This window comes from Chelonia mydas, chromosome 16 (genome assembly GCF_015237465.2).
Source record: "Chelonia mydas isolate rCheMyd1 chromosome 16, rCheMyd1.pri.v2, whole genome shotgun sequence".
Classification (NCBI taxonomy): Eukaryota; Metazoa; Chordata; order Testudines; family Cheloniidae; genus Chelonia; species Chelonia mydas.
Genome location: NC_057857.1, coordinates 3,262,867 through 3,283,084, shown reverse-complemented (window position 1 = coordinate 3,283,084; position 20,218 = coordinate 3,262,867).

Below are 20,218 nucleotides of genomic sequence, written 5' to 3'. Positions count from 1 at the left end.
CTCTCCTGTGCTGAAAAGAAAAAAAGGTTCTTGGAGGTAAAAGGTTGAAAGGCAGAATCTTTCCAGTGTTTTTGATCTTAAAATAGAACGCTGTCCTAGTTCAGATGAAAAATATGGAATATGTGACTAAATCTCCCCTCTGAAGCGTGAAGGACGTTGTGAGATAGAGTTTCCAAGGCCTTACATAAGATGTTTTCTCTGAAAAAGAAATCCACAAAAAGCAGATGAACAACGACATGTGCTGGCCAAATGTTATAGGCAGGAGCACTGACTCTTCCTCGGGGGGGCAGTTGGACAATCAGAGGAGAACCCTTCAGAGGCTCTGACTGTGAGAGATTTATGAAATAATCTGTTCCACAGTCACTTGGCAGCTTGCAGGCGTTTATTGGTCGGGACACAGATTAGGCCCAGGTATTTTTCTTATCCATTAACCAGCTGGGAAAAGACGGTCTTGCTGCGAGACACTTTCATGGGGCATTCTGACACTTCTCCAAAGCGCACTGCGTGGGGCTGCACAGATGGGATCGAGGGCATCACTGTACTTGGATGGCACAGGTGGTCCTGCAATGGAATTTAGTTAATGATCCTGTTGATGATCCACTGGACAAGGGGCCAATTTCACAGAATCACTTTGCACAGAATGGGCAAAGGGCTTCCACCTTCAGAATGGCCCTTCCTTGGGCTGCTGCAATCCACTGAGAGGAGAGCTGCGTGAAACGTGAAAGAAGGGTCACCCACATTGCAAGTCCACCTGGGAGCCTGTATTTCCCAGTGACAAAGCCCAGTGAGCACTAGCAGATCCTCCATTACTTGTTCAACAGGCTCCCTGAGCATGACACCTCCAAGGCGGCACTAGCAAAATGACGTGGCTTGAAGAGGCAGGCCTTCACCTGGCAGCCATGAAAAGTGCTAGTTTCAAACCACCTCACGGTCCTCACATTGCCAAGGCCATGAACAGAGAAATTAGACTTTGGAAACTTCCCTCCTTTGCTCCATTGGATCTTGTGCCAGATCACAGCTCTTATCTTCCGTGGTTTCCCTGTGGAATGAGAGAACTTGCACAGTTTGTTCAGAGAACATGCAGAAGTAATTGTGATGGCTAATCTCACTCCCGGAGTTTGGGAGGGAGCCCAGTGAAAATGATGGTAATTTCTTTTTTACAGCCCCAGCATTTCTGGGGCTAAGTGTTTGCAATTGTTCCCCTTCGGTGCTTCTGTCCTTCCAGTTTCAACACGAGCTCACTGCAGTTACAAGCTTCTCTTTGGAATGTAACCCTTCTGCCCGTCAGAGTTGGCAGCAACAAGGGCCGTGTTCAATATCTAGGGGATTCATTCCAATAACACAATGCAAATCGGCTCGAGCCCCCACCCAGTGACCTGGGACAAATATATACCACCCCGCTGGGCGCCTCCAAGAGGCAATACTTCCCCTCTCACAAGCACAGAGTCTGAGTGTAGCAAAAAGCCTTTTAATAACAGAGAGAAACAATGTGGCATTATGTTGGGGAAACACCACCAACAGGATTCGTAACACAACCCATGAGCAAAAAAAAAAAAACCCACCCCAAGCAAATTGGGGCATGCCCTTTCCCTTTGGTTCTTGAGTCCAGCAACCCCAAATCACCCAAAGTCCCAAAAGTCCAATGACCCAAAAGTCTCTGTCCTTGGTCAGGGCAGCCCCAGAGTTCGAAAGATTATCTGCAGAGCTTTACCTCCCAACCTGGGTGGAGATGGGGGGGGGGGAGGGTAAGGGGCACCTTACATGATCTGAAGCTGACCGCCCCACAGCTCCATAGGCCTCCGCTCCGCTCAGACAGCCGCCCCACGAACTGCTTCGCTCAGCTCCGCTCCGCGGCCCACAAGCAGCTCCCGCCGCCCCACGAACTGCTCCGCTCCACGTCCCACAAGCAGCTCCCGCCGTCCTATGAACTGCTCTACCAGCCTGTCCACAAGGCACTCCAGCCATCCCACAAACTGCTCCACAATATATCTTCAGGCTCCCCCCCTACTTAACACAACACTCAGTGATTTCAGCTCTTAGGTGAATTAGCTTGTAGTAGGGGAGCCCCAGTGCTGGTGCACCATTAGCCCAAAGCGAGCTCAGCAGCCTGTAACTAGACTCCCGATGGAATCAAAATTAGCTCTGATATTCCACATTAAAGAGAGAAGGAAGTGCAATTAGCATGTAAGGCCCTCACCAAGGAACCATACCACCAACTCTTAATACTTATCCCCAACCTCTCTCAATTCACAGAGTTTTGGAACCCATGACCCTTGCCTAGCAAGTGCTACTTAGTTGATGGTGAGTCCCTCCATCATAACAAAAGGCCAAGTACAGTTCCAAGCACAGTTCCCATAATCAGGGTAATAACAATTTATTCTTCCTGCCCCAATAACAGAGACACTGGGGATCCCACAGCAGCCAAAGTGACCATTTGGGCAACTATGGCCTCATTCTAGGTGGGGTGGGTGTGCCTATGCAAATGAGATCGGTCCCTGAAGTTCTTTTCCACAACTTGCCACACCTCACCACCAGATGTCAGGGTGGAGTTCATCCTGATGCTGCTTACAGGAAGGTAGGTGTTAGAAGATTTCAGTCCTTGCAAGGTTCCTGAGGAATCCTGCTTTGAAAGTGGGCTAATGCAGTTAGCTACAGGCCTGGTTTCTCTACAGAGGCTGTCAGTCAAAATTGTTTCCTCCAGCACATCCCAGCTTCAAAAGTAAATTCAATTACCAGGTCAGATGAGCTGACGTAGGCGACAAGAGTTTTTTCCACAAACAATTTTGCTCTTTGGCTATTTTTAAGCAGGTTTCAAGGGAGACAACATCAGAGGGAACTGACCTAGAGACAGGCTGCGGTTCTTGGGCAGCATGCAATCTCCAAAGGATGTTCCACCAGATTTCCAGGTCTGGGCATTTCTGAGGCAGGAGGATTGGGGAATAAGGAGTGGTGTATGCAGCTGCCACAGCAGGTGGGACACGGACGCTGCCTCCTCCTTTGGCTTGATCTGCGATGAGATAGTTGCAGGTTTATGTAGAATGGAGGGGCCGGATGAGAGCAATCTTTGCCTTGCCGATGTCATTGCCAGCTGCTTCAGCATGTCAAAATGCAGCTGGCACAGTGGACAGATTCCAATTCACTTATCCTGGTGTAAATCCCAAGTAACTCCACTGACTTCCGTGCAGTTAAGCTGGATTTACACTGGTGTCACTGAGAGCAGAATTTGGTGGCCCAGTAATGGGTAATGGGTCAGATGCTATTGAGCAGATGTCTTTGTTCAGCTGCGCCTTGTGGGAACAGAAGGGCACAAATGAGCAAACAGCCAAGTCTTCAGTGTACTGCGTGAAGACGCAGCAAGGCTGTATAATGATGGGCATGCTCCCACTTCCAACAAAGAGCAAATCAGGCTGGCTTTGAGGCTCACCTGAGTTGGTCTGAAAGCCAAGATGCTTCCCCAGGAGCCTACAGCCCAGACTCAGGTCACGGAGGCTGAGCCAGTCCTGGGGCAGTGCTGAAAACTCAGCTCAGTGATATGAAACCTCAGTGATTAGGGCCAACTTTCTCTGGATCCTTCTGCAGCTTATGACTCGTGCGCTGAGTCACGGAGGTAAACTCACTGCCCTGGGATAGAAGCAAGAGCTCAGTAAGATTCTCAGCCCAGCTCCCTACTTCTATGGCTCCCCTCACCTCAGTGTCTGAGTGTCTCCCCATCATTCACCAGCATAGCCTCCCCACACTGCTAGGGAGCTCACGTCCGGCTGGGGAGTGGCTGCACTTTGAGCAGAGGTGTCATTTCCAGGTCGCAGAGACATACCTGTGCTAGCAGAGCGTGGCTGTGTGGCGTGACGGCTCGCTGCCCCAGGGACCTCCCCGTCTGAGATGCAAGGTGTGTACATGTCTGGCTAGCCCCTCACACCCCACTTCTGGTTTGAGCATGCTAGTTCAACAGAGGCCGTGCAGACCTGGACATTGCACGTCTAGCTCGATGGGCAGTTGGATCCTAAGGGATGGGCCCAAGGTGTGTCCCAGAGCAGTGTCTGGGCCACGTGCCTCTCACCTGAGGCAGACACTGCTGGGGCTAGGAATAGCATCTGCAGTTATACCCGCCAGCCAGACACCGCACACTGCAGGGGAGAGGAGATTAGAGCAGGGGGTGTCAGTCTTCTGAAAGCTGAGCCTGTCTCCAGGGAAAGGAAACCACTTGCAGCCCCTCTGAGCCGCCAAGGGCTGGTAATGACTGTCACTGAGAGCAGACCGAGGGACTCTCTGGGACTGTGAATTAAACCACAGAGCTTCTCTACTTACGCTAGCTGGGATGATTCCACTCTGCTCCAAGGATCCTGGGCTGGCACAGCATGCTCCCGCCGGGCTCCAGCCTGCCCCCCTCTGAGGAGAAGGGGGAAGCACGTAGCTCTGCAGGCTTTACACCCCCAGCCCAGCACCGGCCTCCAATTGCATCCCTTGCTAATGAACAGTTTTGTCGGTGGGTCCAAAGCTGAGCTTGGGGTTTGCTGCCTTGCTCCATCCCTCTGTGCAAAGCTGGGCACACGCTTCTCTTCCCGGCCAGCTTCTGCCCCCAGTCTGATACAGAAACAGAGTGAGGCCAGGTCCACCTCCTGGTTCCTGACTTTGGGAACAAAGCAGATGGGAGTGACCTCACGTCCTCAGTCTTGGAGCTCCAGCAGCCCAGGATCTATGCTGTGAATGGCTCCCATGTGGTCAGAAATTGAAACCACAAGAGGAAAGGGGCTGTTTCCGCACTGCATGGAAACGGGTGGCAACAAGTTGTTTGAGGCTCAGGCTTTACTGAGTTTCTGGGGTTGTGCAGCAAACCCTGGTGCTCACAAGCTTCTTGTGGGGCTAACATGAAAGGGCCTTGTGTGAATGGAACTCGGAGGCACATCCGCACAAGGCACCTTGGTCACCAAGGGATCTGAGCTAGTGGGACCTTTTCCCCAGCCACTTCCTCAGGTGTTCAACCTGCTTAAGCATAAAGGCTGAGCCCCGGGACAGGGGCCAGCACTAGACCATATGGAATGAGTAGGACTCATGTGATGCAGTTATGGTAGCCCCCTCTGGGGACCAGCCACTGGAAGTGCCCCAGGCAGAAGTGGGTTACAGACAGGCCTTGTGCACAGGGGGCATCTCACCCACTGTGAATATCAGATACAGTGGGGATGGGGACGGACAGCCCCCCTCGAGTCTGTTGAGACCCAGCCGGGAGCTGGCAGGGGGTGCAGGAGGGTGATTTTTACCCAGGCTTGGCAGCCGTGGACGCTGGAGGGAAAAGGCTGCTCACCAGGCCTGACTGCACAAGGAAGGGTGAATCATAGAATCATAGAATATCAGGGTTGGAAGTGACCTCAGGAGGTCATCTAGTCCAACCCCCTGCTCAAAGCAGGACCAATCCCCAACTAAATCATCCCAGCCAGGGCTTTGTCAAGCCTGACCTTAAAAACTTCTAGGGAAGGAGACTCCACCACCTCCCTAGGTAACGCATTCCAGTGTTTCACCACCCTCCTAGTGAAAAGGTTTTTCCTAATATCCAACCTAAACCTCCCCCACTGCAACTTGAGACCATTACTCCTTGTTCTGTCACCTGTTACCACTGAGAACAGTCTAGAGCCATCCTCTTTGGAACCCCCTTTCAGGTAGTTGAAATCCTTATCAAATCCCCCCTCATTCTTCTCTTCTGAAGACTAAACATTCCCAGTTCCCTCAGCCTCTCCTCATAAGTCATGTGTTCCAGTCCCATAATCATTTTTGTTGCCCTCCGCTGGACTCTTTCCAATTTTTCCACATCCTTCTTGTAGTGTGGGGCCCAAAACTGGACATAGTACTCCAGATGAGGCTTCACCAATGTCGAATAGAGGGGAACTCTCACATCCCTCGATCTGCTGGCAATGCCCCTACTTCTACATCCCAAAATGCCATTGGCCTTCTTGGCAACAAAGGCACACTGCTGACTCATATCCAGCTTCTCGTCCACTGTGACCCCTAGGTCCTTTCTGCAGAACTGCTGCCAAGCCATTCGGTCCCTAGTCTGTAGCAGTGCATGGGATTCTTCCATCCTAAGTGCAGGACTCTGCACTTGTCCTTGTTGAACCTCATCAGATTTCTTTTGGCCCAATCCTCCAATTTGTCTAGGTCCCTCTGTATCCTATCCCTACCCTCCAGCGTATCTATCTCTCCTCCCAGTTTAGTGTCATCTGCAAACTTGCTGAGGGTGCAATCCACACCATCGTCCAGATCATTTATGAAGATATTGAACAAAACTGGCCCCAGGACCGACCCCTGGGGCACTCCACTTGATACCAGCTGCCAACAGTCTGGGGTGGACACAGACCCCAGGTCCCCAGGCGTGTGGAGAGCGAGGAAGGTGAGTATACCACAGGGCAGAGCCCAGAAATGAGAAGTCAGAAGCTCACAGCCTCACAGCCCTGTTGCGCCCTTCCCATAATGCACTGCTTTGTACAGTTCTAATGTCCTGCCTGCCACGACTCACGCCGGCCGCGGGGAAGGGAGGCCAAGTGGCTGTAAACAGCTGCGATGACTGTCCAAGCCGTGTGCAAACAGTCAGAACGGGGGAATTTTACCCAGCGGGGTGGAAGGGGCTGAGAGCAGCCTCCATCAGGGCAGGCCTGTCTCCTGGCCTAAGTTCAGCTGACAACCTTATTGCAACCTCCCTTCTCAACCTAGGCCCAGCTGCAACACTCACGTTCCTAGATGTTGAGCCCAGTCAGTGGTGCAGCGAGGGGCAGTTACCCAGGAGAGGATCGGACTAGATGCCCTAGTGAAGTCCCGCCCACTCCTACACTTCTGAGGAGGAGCCAGGGAAACTACCCCGTGCCCCCTGGGCCAAGCTTTCTGTTTTTAGCTCTAACGATTCAATCACTTCCAGCCCCAGGGATGGACACTTCCCTTCCTGCTCCTCTGTGTATAGAATTGGGGTTGGCCATTGCGCTGGGCACTGCAGGCTGCCACTTCCCAGCACAGTGTGGAGTGGCTGACCAGCTTAAGGGTTTCACAAATAAAACACTGTTCCCACTGCCAGCAGAACGGTGGGCAGAATGAGAAGCAGCCTGACCCTGGAGGCTTCCACTCAGGCCCTGGTCTTGACTTGCTGGGAATGTGGCCTGCATGCCCCCGCTGACTAAAGTCACCCAGTGTGAGAGGTGTCTGTTGGTGCAGTCCCTCAGGAAGCAGGTAAGAGAGCTGCAGGAGGTGGTGGCTTGAGGACTTCATTGACAGGACACGCACAGAAACATTTGGGATGGAGGATATTAGCAAACTACAGGGGAGAACAGCAGCTCTGCAGAAGGCGAGGGGCCTGGCTGCTGGCACCTCGGGAAGGAGAGTGCTCCACCCCATGCTCAGGTCCTCCGTCCATGGAAGTGAAGAACCTGGCAACAGAAGGAGAGGAGCAGACACCAATGGCTGAGGAGGAGGACTCACATGCCCCCAAGGCTGGGAGGCTCACAGCCACTGCACCCAAGAGGAGGATGTGCAGGGGGCTGGTACTTAGGGACACTCTTCTGAGGAGGATGGAGGCATCCATCTGCCAACCTGACAGGATGTCCTGGGAGGCATGCTGTCTGCCTGGGAGTCCGCATCTGAGACATTACTGAAGGTTGCCAAGACTCATCCATCCCTCTGACCACTGCCCCACGCTGTCCAGCTGCATGAGCACTAATGATACTGCCAAGTCTGACCCTGAGCAGATCAGCAGTGACTACAGGGTTCTGGCAGCAAGGGTGAAGGAGTCGGGGGGCAGGTTGTGTTCTCATCCATCCTCCCAGGGTAAGGGCCCAGTCGGGATACACGCATCCTGAAGATGAATGCAGGGCTGCACAGACAGTGGCTACAGGAGGGCCGCCTCAATCAGGGGATGCTGTTCTGAGGAGAAGCTCTGCTGAGAAGAGATGGGGTCCAGTTTACCAAAAAAGGGAAGAGCAACTTGCCAATCTAGCAAGGAGGGCTTTAATTTAGGTTCAAAGGGGGCAGATAACAAAAATCCACAGGTAAGCATAAAAAAAGGCAACTTTAATAGATGGCTAGATAGTGGAATGGGGGGCAGACACAGAAAACTACAATATGGTCATAGGAACAACAAAATGGAAATCAGTGGGGGAATCTGCTCAACATCTTAGATGTCTATACACAAATACAAGGAGTCTGGGGAATAAACAGGAAGTACTGGAAATATTAGTACATAAGCTAAATTATGACTTAATTGGCATCACAGAGACTTGGTGGAACAAGTGTCACAACTGGAATATTGGTAGAGAGGAGTACGGCTTGTTCAGGAAGGACAGGCAGGGTAAAGGGAGGAGGGGTTGCAGTGTACATCAAGAATACATACACTTGTTCTGAGGTACAGAAGGCAGTGGGAGGCAGACCTGTTGAGAGTCGGTACATAAAGATAAAAGGGTTAAAAATAGGCTTGATGTCATGGTAGGAATCATAAAATCATAGAATATCAGGGTTGGAAGGTACCTCAGGAGGTCATCTAGTCCAACCTCCTGCTCAAAGCAGGACCAATCCCCAACTAAATCATCCCAGCCAGGGCTTTGTCAAGCCTGACCTTAAAAACTTCTAAGGAAGGAGATTCCACCACCTCCCTAGGTAACGCATTCCAGTGTTTCACCACCCTCCTAGTGAAAAAGTTTTTCCTAATATCCAACCTAAACCTCCCCCACTGCAACTTGAGACCATTACTCCTTGTTCTGTCATCAGCTACCAATGAGAACAGTCTAGAGCCATCCTCTTTGGAACCCCCTTTCAGGTAGTTGAAAGCAGCTATCAAATCCCCCCTCATTCTTCTCTTCCACAGACTAAACAATCCCAGTTCCCTCAGCCTCTCCTCATAAGTCATGTGTTCCGGTCCCCTAATCATTTTTGTTGCCCTCCGCTGGACGCTTTCCAATTTTTCCACATCCTTCTTGTAGCGTGGGGCCCAAATCTACTGTAGACCCCCAAATCAGGAAGAAAAAGTGGATGAATTATTTCTAGAACAAATAATGCAAATATCCAAAACACAAGCTCTGTAGTAATGGGGGCCTTTAACTACCCAGACATCTGTTGGAAAAGTGATACAGCAAAACACAAAATTGCCAGTAAGATCTTGGAATGTGCTGGAGACAACTCTTTGTTTCAGAAGGTGGAGGAAGTAACCAGGGGCACACTCATTTTAGATTAGAATCCAACCAATGGGGAGGAAGTGGTAGTGAACCTACTGACCACCCCGCACTGTTCCTCAGACGTTTTTGTCAACTGCTGGAAATTGGCCCACCTTGATTATCACTACAAAAGGTTTTTTCCCCCCGCTCTCCTGCTGGTAATAGCTCACCTTAAGTGATCACTCTGGTTACAATGTGTAAGGTAACACCCATTGTTTCATGTTCTCTATGTATATAAATCTCCCCACTGTATTTTCCATTGAATGCATCCGATGAAGTGAGCTTAGCTCACGAAAGCTTATGCGCAAATAAATTTGTTAGTCTCTAAGGTGCCACAAGTACTCCTTTTCTTTTTGTGAATACAGACTAACACGGCTGCTACTCTGAAACCTGTCAATAACAGGGAAGGAACACAAGCCAAAACAGGGAACGAATAGGCTAAAGAATATTTAGATAAGTTAGATGTATTCAAGGTGGCAGGGCCTGATTAAATTCATCCTAGGGTACTTAAGGAAGTAGCTGAAGCAATCTCAGACTCATTATCTCTGAGAACTTCTGCAGGATGAGTGAGGTTCCAGAGGACTGGAGACAGGCAAGCATAGCACCTATCTTTAAAAAGGGGAACAAAGAGGACCCATGAAATTATAGCCCAGTCAGGCTAACTTTGATACCTGGAAAGATACTGGAACAAATAAACAATCAGTTTGTAAGCATCTAGAGGATGACAGGGTTGTAAGAAATAGTCATCATGAATTTGTCAAGAATAAATCATGCCAAACCAACCTAATTTTCTACTTTAACAGTAAAGTTTTTGACACAACCCCACATGATATACACCTAAGCAAACTAGGGAAATGTGGTCTAAACGCAATTACTATAAGGTGGGTGCACAACTGGTCGAAAGACATGCTCAAAAAATAGTTATCAATGGTTCACTGTCAACCTGGGAGAGTTGTAGTTTGTGGGGTCCTGCAGGGGCCAGTCCTGGGTCTGGTACTATTCAATATTTCATTAATGACTTGGGTAATGGAGTGGAGAGTATGCTTATGTAACCCTTCTGCCCGTCAGAGTGGGCAGCAACAAGGGCCGGGTTCAGTATCTAGGGGTTCCGTTTCAATAACATATTGCAAAACTGGCTCGAGCCCACACCCAGTGACCTGGGACAATTACATACCACCCCCCTGGGCACCTCTAAGAGGCAATACTTCCCCTCTCGCAAGCACAGCGTCTGAGTGTCACAATAGCCTTTTAATAAAGGAGGGAAACAATGCAACATTATGTTGGGGAAACACCACAAACAGGATTCATAACACCAACCATGAGCAAAAGACCCACCCCCAAGTAAGTTTGGCAGTGTCCTTTTCCCCTCAGGGTCTTAAGTCCAGCAACCCAGTAGTCACCCCCCCACACACACAGTCTCTGTCCTTGGTCAGTGCAGCCCCCCAGACTTCAGAAGTTCATCTGCAGAGTTTACATCCCAGCCTGGGTGGAAGTGGAAGGAGGTATGGGAGGCATCTTACATGCTCTGCTGCTCAGGTCAATGGCCAAGTGCCATGCCTCTCCATGGGGTTCTGCTGCAGTCTTCACCACCAGCCACGTTTCTCCATCAGCTGCTCTGCTATCTGCTCCACTCCACTCTCCGCTCACTGTCCGGCTGTCCGCTCCTCTCCACCAGCTACCCAGCTATCCACTCCACTCACCAACTTGTCTTCAGGCCCCCTACTTAACACAGCTCTCAGCAACTTCAGTTCTCAGTGATTTTTAGCTGGTAGTAGAATCATAGAATAGAATATCAGGGTTGGAAGGGACCTCAGAAGGTCATCTAGTCCAACCCCCATGCTCAAAGCAGGGCCAATCCTCAATTTTTACCCCAGATCCCTAAATAGCCCCCTCAAGGATTGAACTCACAACCCTGGGTTTAGCAGACCAATGCTCAAACCACCGAGCTATTCCCCCCCTGCCCCCAGGGAGCCTCAGTGCTGGTACACCATTAGCCCAAAGTAGGTCTAATACTTAGACCTAGGTATCAGTGATTTCAGCTCTGCAGCATATAACAAAACTCCTAACAGATCTAAAATTAGCTCTATTATTACATTATGAAGACAAACAGGACTAAAGTAGCATTTCCAACCTCTCCCAATACCCTGGGTTTTGGAACCCATGTCCCTTGCCTAGCGAGTGCTACTTAGTTGAGGGCGAGTCCCTCCGTCATAAAATGTCAAGTACAGTTCTACTGTCCTTGATTCACATAACCAGGATAACAACCCTTTATTACTCCTGCCCCAATAACAGAGAGACTGGGGATCCCACAGCAGCAAAAGTGACCATTTGGGCAAGCAGTCCATCATGCTAGGCAGGGTGGGTGTGCCCATGCAAACGAGAGTGCCCATGCAAACGAGATCAGCTCCTGAAGTCCTTTTCCACAGTTCACCACCAGATATCAGGGTAGAGCTCATTCTGACTCTGCTTACACTTATAAAATTTGTGGATGACACCAAGAAGGGAGGGATTGCAAGTACTTTGGAGGACAGGTTTAGAATTCAAAGTGACCTTGACAAATTGGAGAATTAGTATGAATTCAACAAGATGAAAAAACTCAAATGGAGACCAACACAGTGGGGAATGACTGGCGAGTCGGTGGTACTGCTGAAAAGGATCTGGGGGGCTATAGTGAGTCACACATTGAATATGACTCAACAATGTGATGCAGTTGTGAAAAAGGCCAATGTCATTCTATGGTGTATTAACCGAAGTGTTGTATGTGAGACACGACAGGTCATTGTCCTGCTCTGCTCAGTGCTGGATACTGTGTCCATTTCTGGGTGCTGCACCCTAGGAAAGATGTGAACAAATTGGAGAGGGCCCAGAGGACAGCGACAAATCATGATAAAAGGTTTAGAAAGCCTGACCTATAAGGAAAGGTTAAAAAAGCTGGGCATGTCTAGTCTTGAGAAACAAAAACGGGGAGGAGACCTGATAGTCTTCAAATATGTTAAGGACTGTTACGGAGAGGATGGTGATCAATTGTTCGCCAGGTGCACTGAAGGGAGGACAAGAAGAATGGGCTTAATCTGCAGCAAGGGGGAATTAAAGTTAGATATTAGGAAACACGTTCTAGCTATGAGGTAGCGAAGCTCTGGAACAGGCTTCCAAGGGCGGTTGCAGGACCCCCATCACTGGAGGTTTTTAAGACCAGGTGGGACAAACACCTGTCACGGCTGGTCTAGGTTTACCTGGTCCTGCCTCAGCGCACGGGGCTGAACTAGATGGCTTTTCAAGATCCTTTCCAGCCTTACAATCAATCATTCTATGGGTAGGGCACTCCACAAACATTTCCTCATTCCTGGATGGATCCATCCCGCATTCCTGGGAGGCTGGAACAGTGTTACCAATAACACGGAGCACCTCCCAGTCCTGCATCCTACCCGCCCCCCCAGGTATGCAGCCAGCAGATAGCCTCTCTTCATCTTACAGCTGAAGAAACTGAGCAGGAGAGTGTCAGTGACTTGCCTCTGGGCAGACAACAACTCAGCCACACCCTGGGTTAGAGCTCAGGCACACCTGACACCTCATTTCACTAGACTACACTAGCCCTCTCTTCATTATTGTCTTCTCAGATGGGGAAACTGAGGCACAGACTAGTGATGTGACTTACTCTGGTTCACATAGTGAGTCAGAGGCAGAACTGGCAGAGGAAGCAGGTCCCTTGGTGCCTAGTCCTGATCTCTGACCTCTCTTCCTGCTGTAGACATAATCCAAGGACACAAAGATCCGGCAGCTGTAAACAGGGAGACACATCTACAATTCTAATTGGGAAAACACACGGGGTAAACTGCACCTCCACACAGCGAGCCAGCATCAGGCCTCAGCCCCACTGACATCCCAATAGGGCTACCTAGGGCATCAGTGCAGCTTCAGCATTGCCGAGATCTTGTGCTTGCCCTATGCCAGGGCTGGTTTTCTCCAAAAATGAATTTCCTGATTAAACAGATCTGGGCACCTGAGCCCTAGTTTATTTGCTCTGAAAACCGATCTGAACAGAACTCCAACTGCCGTCCTGAGAAATGACTACAAAGGGGGCACAGAAATGGCAAACACAACCATTGTTGAAATGACTGTGGGTAACATCTTGCCCTTCCTCCAACTCTGCTAAAAGTACAGCAGCATTCCAGAGCACGCTGTATTGTACAGCTCAGTTCTCACTCTCTGCCCATGAGGCCAGCCCCCTCCCCACCCCATAACCACACAGTCCAGGTTAGTTATTTCGGATTCAGTCATCTATAAATGGAAACCTACTTTCCGAAGCCCTGTCCAAACCCTGAGACAGGCAGGCAGCAGAGCGAGGACACAGTCACTACACTGGCTTCCCAAGGGACCTTTCAAAGCAGAGCCCAGTACTTCGATGAAAGCACACCCCGCAGGTAGAGGGACAGCTGAGAATGGATGTTTACCAGATGTTGCTGTGGAAAAGCAATGCTATTTGGCCTGGTTTAGGTTGCTTAGGGAACAAAGAAACACAAAGCTCACCTTCTGAGGCTGGAAGTCAGCCCTGCGAACTGGCAACAGCAAAATAGGAGGAAAGGATTTTTAAAAATATGCACCCTAAAAACTCCCCCTAGAGCCCGAGTCACATTTCCATAAGGGACCACCTGGGTCTGAGTGATTCAGCAGGTGTGTTTGGAAGTAAGTGAGGACAGTGTCCATTTTCCAGCCACCTGGGGGACGAGATCCCGTGGAACTGAGAAGAAAGAGAGCAGAAAGCAGAGGCAGTAACAGCCAGTAGGGGAATAGCAAGCAGGTGATGGAGCTGAGACCATGGTGCTGCATGTTGTACGGGCTCAGCTGCATTACTCGTACGTTGGTGAGTTCTAAACCACTCAGGGGAAAGATGCAGGCTTTGTCACTGTGGAGAGCTTGGTGTTCAGGCAAGTCCACATGATGCTAGGGGTCACTAAGCAAGGGATAGAAAATCTCATTATTTATATTGCCAGAGCTCTCATCATGGGCCAAGACCCAACTGGGCAAAGAGATGGACAGATGCAGAACAAGAAGCCAGGCCCTGCCCAACGAGCATGAGGACACTCTCACCTGGAAGGCTGGGGACAATTTTCAAAAGCACCTAGGCAATTAAGAGCCTGAGTCCTACCCCGCAGCAAGCCGTGGGTGCACACCATGCCGGAACTCAAAGGGGGCTGTGTTCACATGGGAAGGGAGGAGTCTTCTAAACAGAGAGGGGGAGGATCCCCCCATCAGCCTGACTGGCTGTCCCCCAGCTCTCTGGGGATGTTCGGGCAATTCCCACCCAGTCAGTGCATCTCAGGCCCTGCTCCTCAGCACACTGTTGTCTGCAGGAGCATTACAGTGTGACTGGCTGGGACCGAAAGCCCGACTCCTTTCCCCTTGTCGATGCCAGTCCCTCGGCAGGACTGCTGACGCACCGTGATCCTGGGCTGCTAAGTGCCTGCACTGGTTGCCATTGCTTACACCTTTTGTCTCACTTGACCTGGCAAAGGGAATGTTTTTAATATCCCCCTCAATGCTTAGTACCAGAAAAAGGGCCTGTCAGGGTTCCCTCCCCACTCTGAATTCTATAGTACAGATGTGGGGACCCGCATGAAAGACCCCCTAAGTTTATTTCTACCAGCTGAGGTTAAAAATTCCCCAAGGCACAAAGTCTTTGCCCTCGGACGGTACATTGCCACCACCAAGTGATTTAACAAAGAATCAGGGAAAGGACCACATGGAGTTCCTATTCCCCCAAAATATCCCCCCAAGCCCTTACACCCCCTTTCCTGAGGAGGCTCGAGAATAATATCCTAACCTATTGGTTACAAAGTGATCACAGACCAAAACCCCTGGGTCTTAGGACAATAGAGAAATCAGTCAGGTTCTTAAAAGAAGGATTTTATTTTTAAAAAAAAGGTAAAAATCATCTCTGTAAAATCAGGATGGAAAATAACTTTACAGGGTAACAAAAGATTCAAAAACACAGCAGAACTTCCTCTAGGCTTAGTTTCAACATTACAAAAAGCAGGAATAAACCTCCCTCCAGCAAAGAAAAAATTCACAAGCGGAACAAAAGATAATCTCACACGCCTTGCCTGGCTTTTACTTACAATTTTTGTAATATGGGAGACTTTTAGGATGGTTTATAGGAGAAGGAGTTTTCTGACCTGATGCTTTTCTGCTTCCCAAGAGAGCACACACAACAAAGCCTCCTCCCACCCAAGATTTGAAAGTATCTTCTTTCCCCATTAGTCCTTTTGGTCAGGTGCCAACCAGGTTATCTGAGCTTCTTAACCCTTTACAGGTAAGGAGGAATTCCAGGCTACCCTTAGCTATATGGTTATGACAGGGCCGGAGCGTTTTTCCATGTGCTGAGTACAATCAGCAGCTGTGGGGGTTCGGTTTTTCCAGTAAGTGAGGCCAGTGTGCAGTGGGGAGCGTAGGGGTAGCAACTCAAAGTACCAGAGCTGGGATCAGACAGTGGGCTGAGCGCTCTTTACAGAGCAGTGTTAGAGGGATGCACACACTCTGCCAGGATGAGCACAGACTCTCCGTTCTGTCCCTGTGGCACTGCTTGTTGTCAGAGCTGTTGGGTGCTGTGATGCTCAGATACGCTGGCCCTTGGACACTGGATGCCCTGGCCCTGGGCCCACTGGATAGTCAGGTGCTCCAGCAATCAGTCATTTTGGCCCTTGGGCATTCTGGTCCCTGGGGGCTCTGAGCCATGACTGCTCAGGTCCTTCCGTCCCTCTGGCTGCAATTAGGGTTTAAGTCAGTTTTCCTAGCTGAGATGGACTGAACCTCCCTGGGTCCAGAGGGTGCATCGGGCTGCCAAGACTTGAAACCCCAGAGCCCAGCAGGAGAGCGCAGATGGGAGCTACCTGGAAAATGACCCTTGATTAACAAAGGTTCCTCTGCCCCGGTCTACACTACGAGTTTAGGTTGAATTTAGCAGCGTTAGATCGATTTAACCCTGCACCTGTCCACACCACAAAGCCATTTTTGTCGACTTAAAGGGCTCTTAAAATCAATTTCTGTACTCCTCCCCGATGAGGGGATTAGCGCTGAAATTGACGTCGCCAGGTCGAATTTGGGGTAGTGTGGACGCAATTCGACAGGTAGTGTGGCCTCTGGGAGCTATCCCAGAGTGCTCCATTGTGACCGCTCTGGACAGCACTCTCAACTCAGATGCACTAGCCAGGTAGACAGGAAAAGACCCGGGGACTTCTGAATTTCATTTCCTGTTTGGCCAGCGTAGCACAGGTGACCATGCAGAGCTCATCAGCAGAGGTGACCATGGAGTCCCAGAATCACAAAAGAGCTCCTGCATGGACCAAATGGGAGGTACTGGATCTGATTCCTGTATGGAAAGATGAATCTGTGCTATCAGAACTCCGTTCCAAAAGACGAAATGCCAAAATATTTGAAAAAATCTCCAAGGGCATGAAGGACAGAGGCTATAACAGGGACCCGCAGCAGTGCCGTGTGAAAATTAAGGAGCTCAGCCAAGCCTACCAAAAAACCAAAGAGGCAAACGGCCACTCCAGGTCGGAGCCCAAGAAATGCCGCTTCTATGATGAGCTGCATGCAATTCTAGGGGGTGCCCTTACCATTGCCCCACCCCTGTACGTGGACTCCTGCAAGGGGGGAGTTTCATGCAACAGGAATGAGGATTTAGGGGACGAGGAAGATGACGATGAGGAGGAGGCTGAAACTGTTCTCCCCGACAGCCAGGAACTGTTTATCACCCTGGATCCAATACCCTTCCAACCCTCCCAAGGCAGGCTCCCGGACCTTGAAGGCAGAGAAGGCATATAATATTCGTAAATATAATATATGGTTTAAAAGCAAGCGTGTTTAATGATTAATTTATCCTGAAGACTTGGGATGCATTCGTGGCCAGTACAGCTACTGGAAAAGTCTGTTAACGTGTCTGGGGATGGAGCAGAAATCCTCCAGGGACATCTAAATGAAGCTCTCCTGGAGGTACTCCCAAAGCCTTTGCAAAAGGTTTCTGGGGAGGGGAGCCTTATTCCAGTCCTCCATGGTAGGACACTTTACCAGGCCAGGCCAGTAGCCCGTATTCTGGAATCACTGCATAACAAAGCATGGCAGCGTTTGTTCCGGCTGGCACTCAAGCAACATCCGTTCTTTATCTCTCTGTGTTAGTCTCAGGAGAGTGATATAATTCATGGTCACCTGGTTGAAACAGGGGAATTTTATTAAGGGGACATTCAGAGGTGGCTGTTAATGCTGGGCTGTTTGCCTGTGGCTGAAAAGAAATCATCCCTGCTGTTAGCCAAGCGGTGGGGGAAGGGGTGAAGCGATCATCCCAGAGAATTGGGTGTGTGGGCGGGTTTAGTTGGGTTTGTGCTGCACGTTAACCCGAAAACTGCAGCCCCTCCTTTTAAATGGCCAACCCAAGGGGTGCTTGGTATGGGAAAGGAGGGTGCTGCTGTTTGAAACCATTCCCACATGTTATGAAGGTTAAAGACGACAAAAGACTGTGGCTTACCATGGCTGCCTGCAAGCTGAATTCTGTTGCCCAGCCCTGCATGTGTGATCTCTCACACCAAACCATCAGGCCCTCAATATAAGAGGCAAAAATGCAACCTTGTACCGAAAGCACATGTACTATGTAATGTTAACAGCTTGGTTCACTGTGAAAGAGTCTACCCATTGTTCTCTAAAATGTGTCTTTTTAAATACTACTCTCCCTTTTTTTCCTCCCGCAGCTGCAAATGTTTCAATGCTCCCCCATCATCTCCATCCCAGAGGCTAGCGTAGATAAGAAGATGAAAAAAACCGTACTCACGATTAAATGTTCTCTGAGCTCATGCAGTCCTCCCACACTGAAAGATCTCAGCAAAATGTGTGGAGGCAAGCAATGTCAGAGTCCAAGAAAGCACAAAATGAACACGAGGACAGGAGGGACACACGAGAGGAGAGGTGGCGGGAGCAAGTATTCTTGTCCCACAGTATTCTTGCCAACAAGTTAAAGAAGTATGGGCTGGATGAATGGACTATAAGGTGGACAGAAAGCTGGCTAGATTGTCGGGCTCAACAGGTAGTGATCAACGGCTCCATGTCTAGTTGGCAGCCGGTATCAAGCGGAGTGCCCCAAGGGTCGGTCCTCGGGCTGGTTTTGTTCAATATCTTCATAAATGATCTGGACGATGGTGTGGATTGCACCCTCAGCAAGTTTGCAGATGACACTAAACTGGGAGGAGAGATAGATACGCTGGAGGGTAGGGATAGGATACAGAGGGACCTAGACAAATTGGAGGATTGTGCCAAAAGAAATCTGATGAGGTTCAACAAGGACAAGTGCAGAGTCCTGCACTTAGGATGGAAGAATCCAATGCACCACTACAGACCAGGGACCAAATGGCTCAGCAGCAGTTCTGCAGAAAAGGACCTAGGGGTTACAGTGGACGAGAAGTTGGATATGAGTCAACAGTGTGCCCTTATTGCCAAGAAGGCCAATGGCATTTTGGGATGTATAAGTAGGGGCATTGCCAACAGATCGAGGGATGTGATCGTTCCCCTCTATTCGACACTGGTGAGGCCTCATCTGGAGTACTGTGTCCAGTTTTGGGCCCCACACTACAAGAAGGATGTGGAAAAATTGGAAAGAGTCCAGCGGATGACAACAAAAATGATTATGGGACTGGAACACATGACTTATGAGGAGAGGCTGAGGGAACTGGGGATGTTTAGTCTACGGAAGAGAAGAATGAGGAGGGATTTGATAAGGATTTCAACTACCTGAAAGGGGGTTCCAAAGAGGATGGCTCTAGACTGTTCTCAGTGGTAGCAGATGACAGAACAAGGAGTAATGGTCTCAAGTTGCAGTGGGGGAGATTTAGGTTGGATATTAGGAAAAACTTTTTCACTAGGAGGGTGGTGAAACACTGGAATGCATTACCTAGGGAGGTGGTGGAATCTACTTCCTTAGAAGTTTTTAAGATCAGGCTTGACAAAGCCCTGGCTGGGATGGTTTAATTGGGGATTGGTCCTGCTTTGAGCAGGGGGTTGGACTAGATGACCTCCTGAGGTCCCTTCCAACCCTGATATTCTATGATTCTATGAAGAGGAGAGGTGGCGGCAGCATGATGAGAGGAAGCAGGATGCAATGCTGAGGCTACTGGAGGATCAAACTGATATGCTCCGGTGTACGGTTGAGCTGCAGGAAAGGCAGCAGGAGCACAGACCGCCACTGCAGTCCCTGTGTAACCATCCGCCCTCCTCCCCAAGTTCCATAGCATCCTCACCCAGATGCCCTAGAAGTGGGGGGGCCCCCTGCAGGCACCCAACCACTCCACCCCAGAGGACTGCCCAAGCAACAGAAGGCTGGCATTCAATAAGTTTTGAAGTGCAGTGTGGCCTTGTCCTTCCCTCCTCCGCTCCTCCACCACCCCACCCGGTGCTTCCCTCCTCCTCCTCCCCTCCTGGGCTACCTTGCAGTTATCCCCCTATTTGTGTGACGAATTAATAAAGAATGCATGAATTTGAAACAACCATGACTTTATTGCCTCTGCAATGGGTGATCGAAGTGGAGAGGTCAGCTGGCTTACAGGGAAGTAGAGTGAACCAAGATGGGAGGGGGTTCATCCAGGAGAAACAAACAGAACTGTCACACCATAGCCTGGCCAGTCATGAAACTGGTTTTCAAAGCTTCTCTGATGCGCAGCACGCTCTGCTGTGCTCTTCTAATTGCCCTGGTGTCTGGCTGTGCGTAATCAGTGGCCAGGCGATTTGTCTCAACCTCCCATCCCGCCATAAATGTCTCCCCCTTACTCTCACAGATATTGTGGAGCACACAGCAAGCAGTAATAACCATGGGAATATTGGTTTTGCTGAGGTCTAATCGAAGTCAGTAAACTGCACCAACGTGCTTTTAAATGTTCAAATGCACATTCTACCACCATTCTGCACTTGCTCAGCCTATAGTTGACAGCTCCTGACTACTGTCCAGGGTGCCTGTGTATGGCTTCATGAGCCATGGCATTAACGGGTAGGCTGGGTCCCCA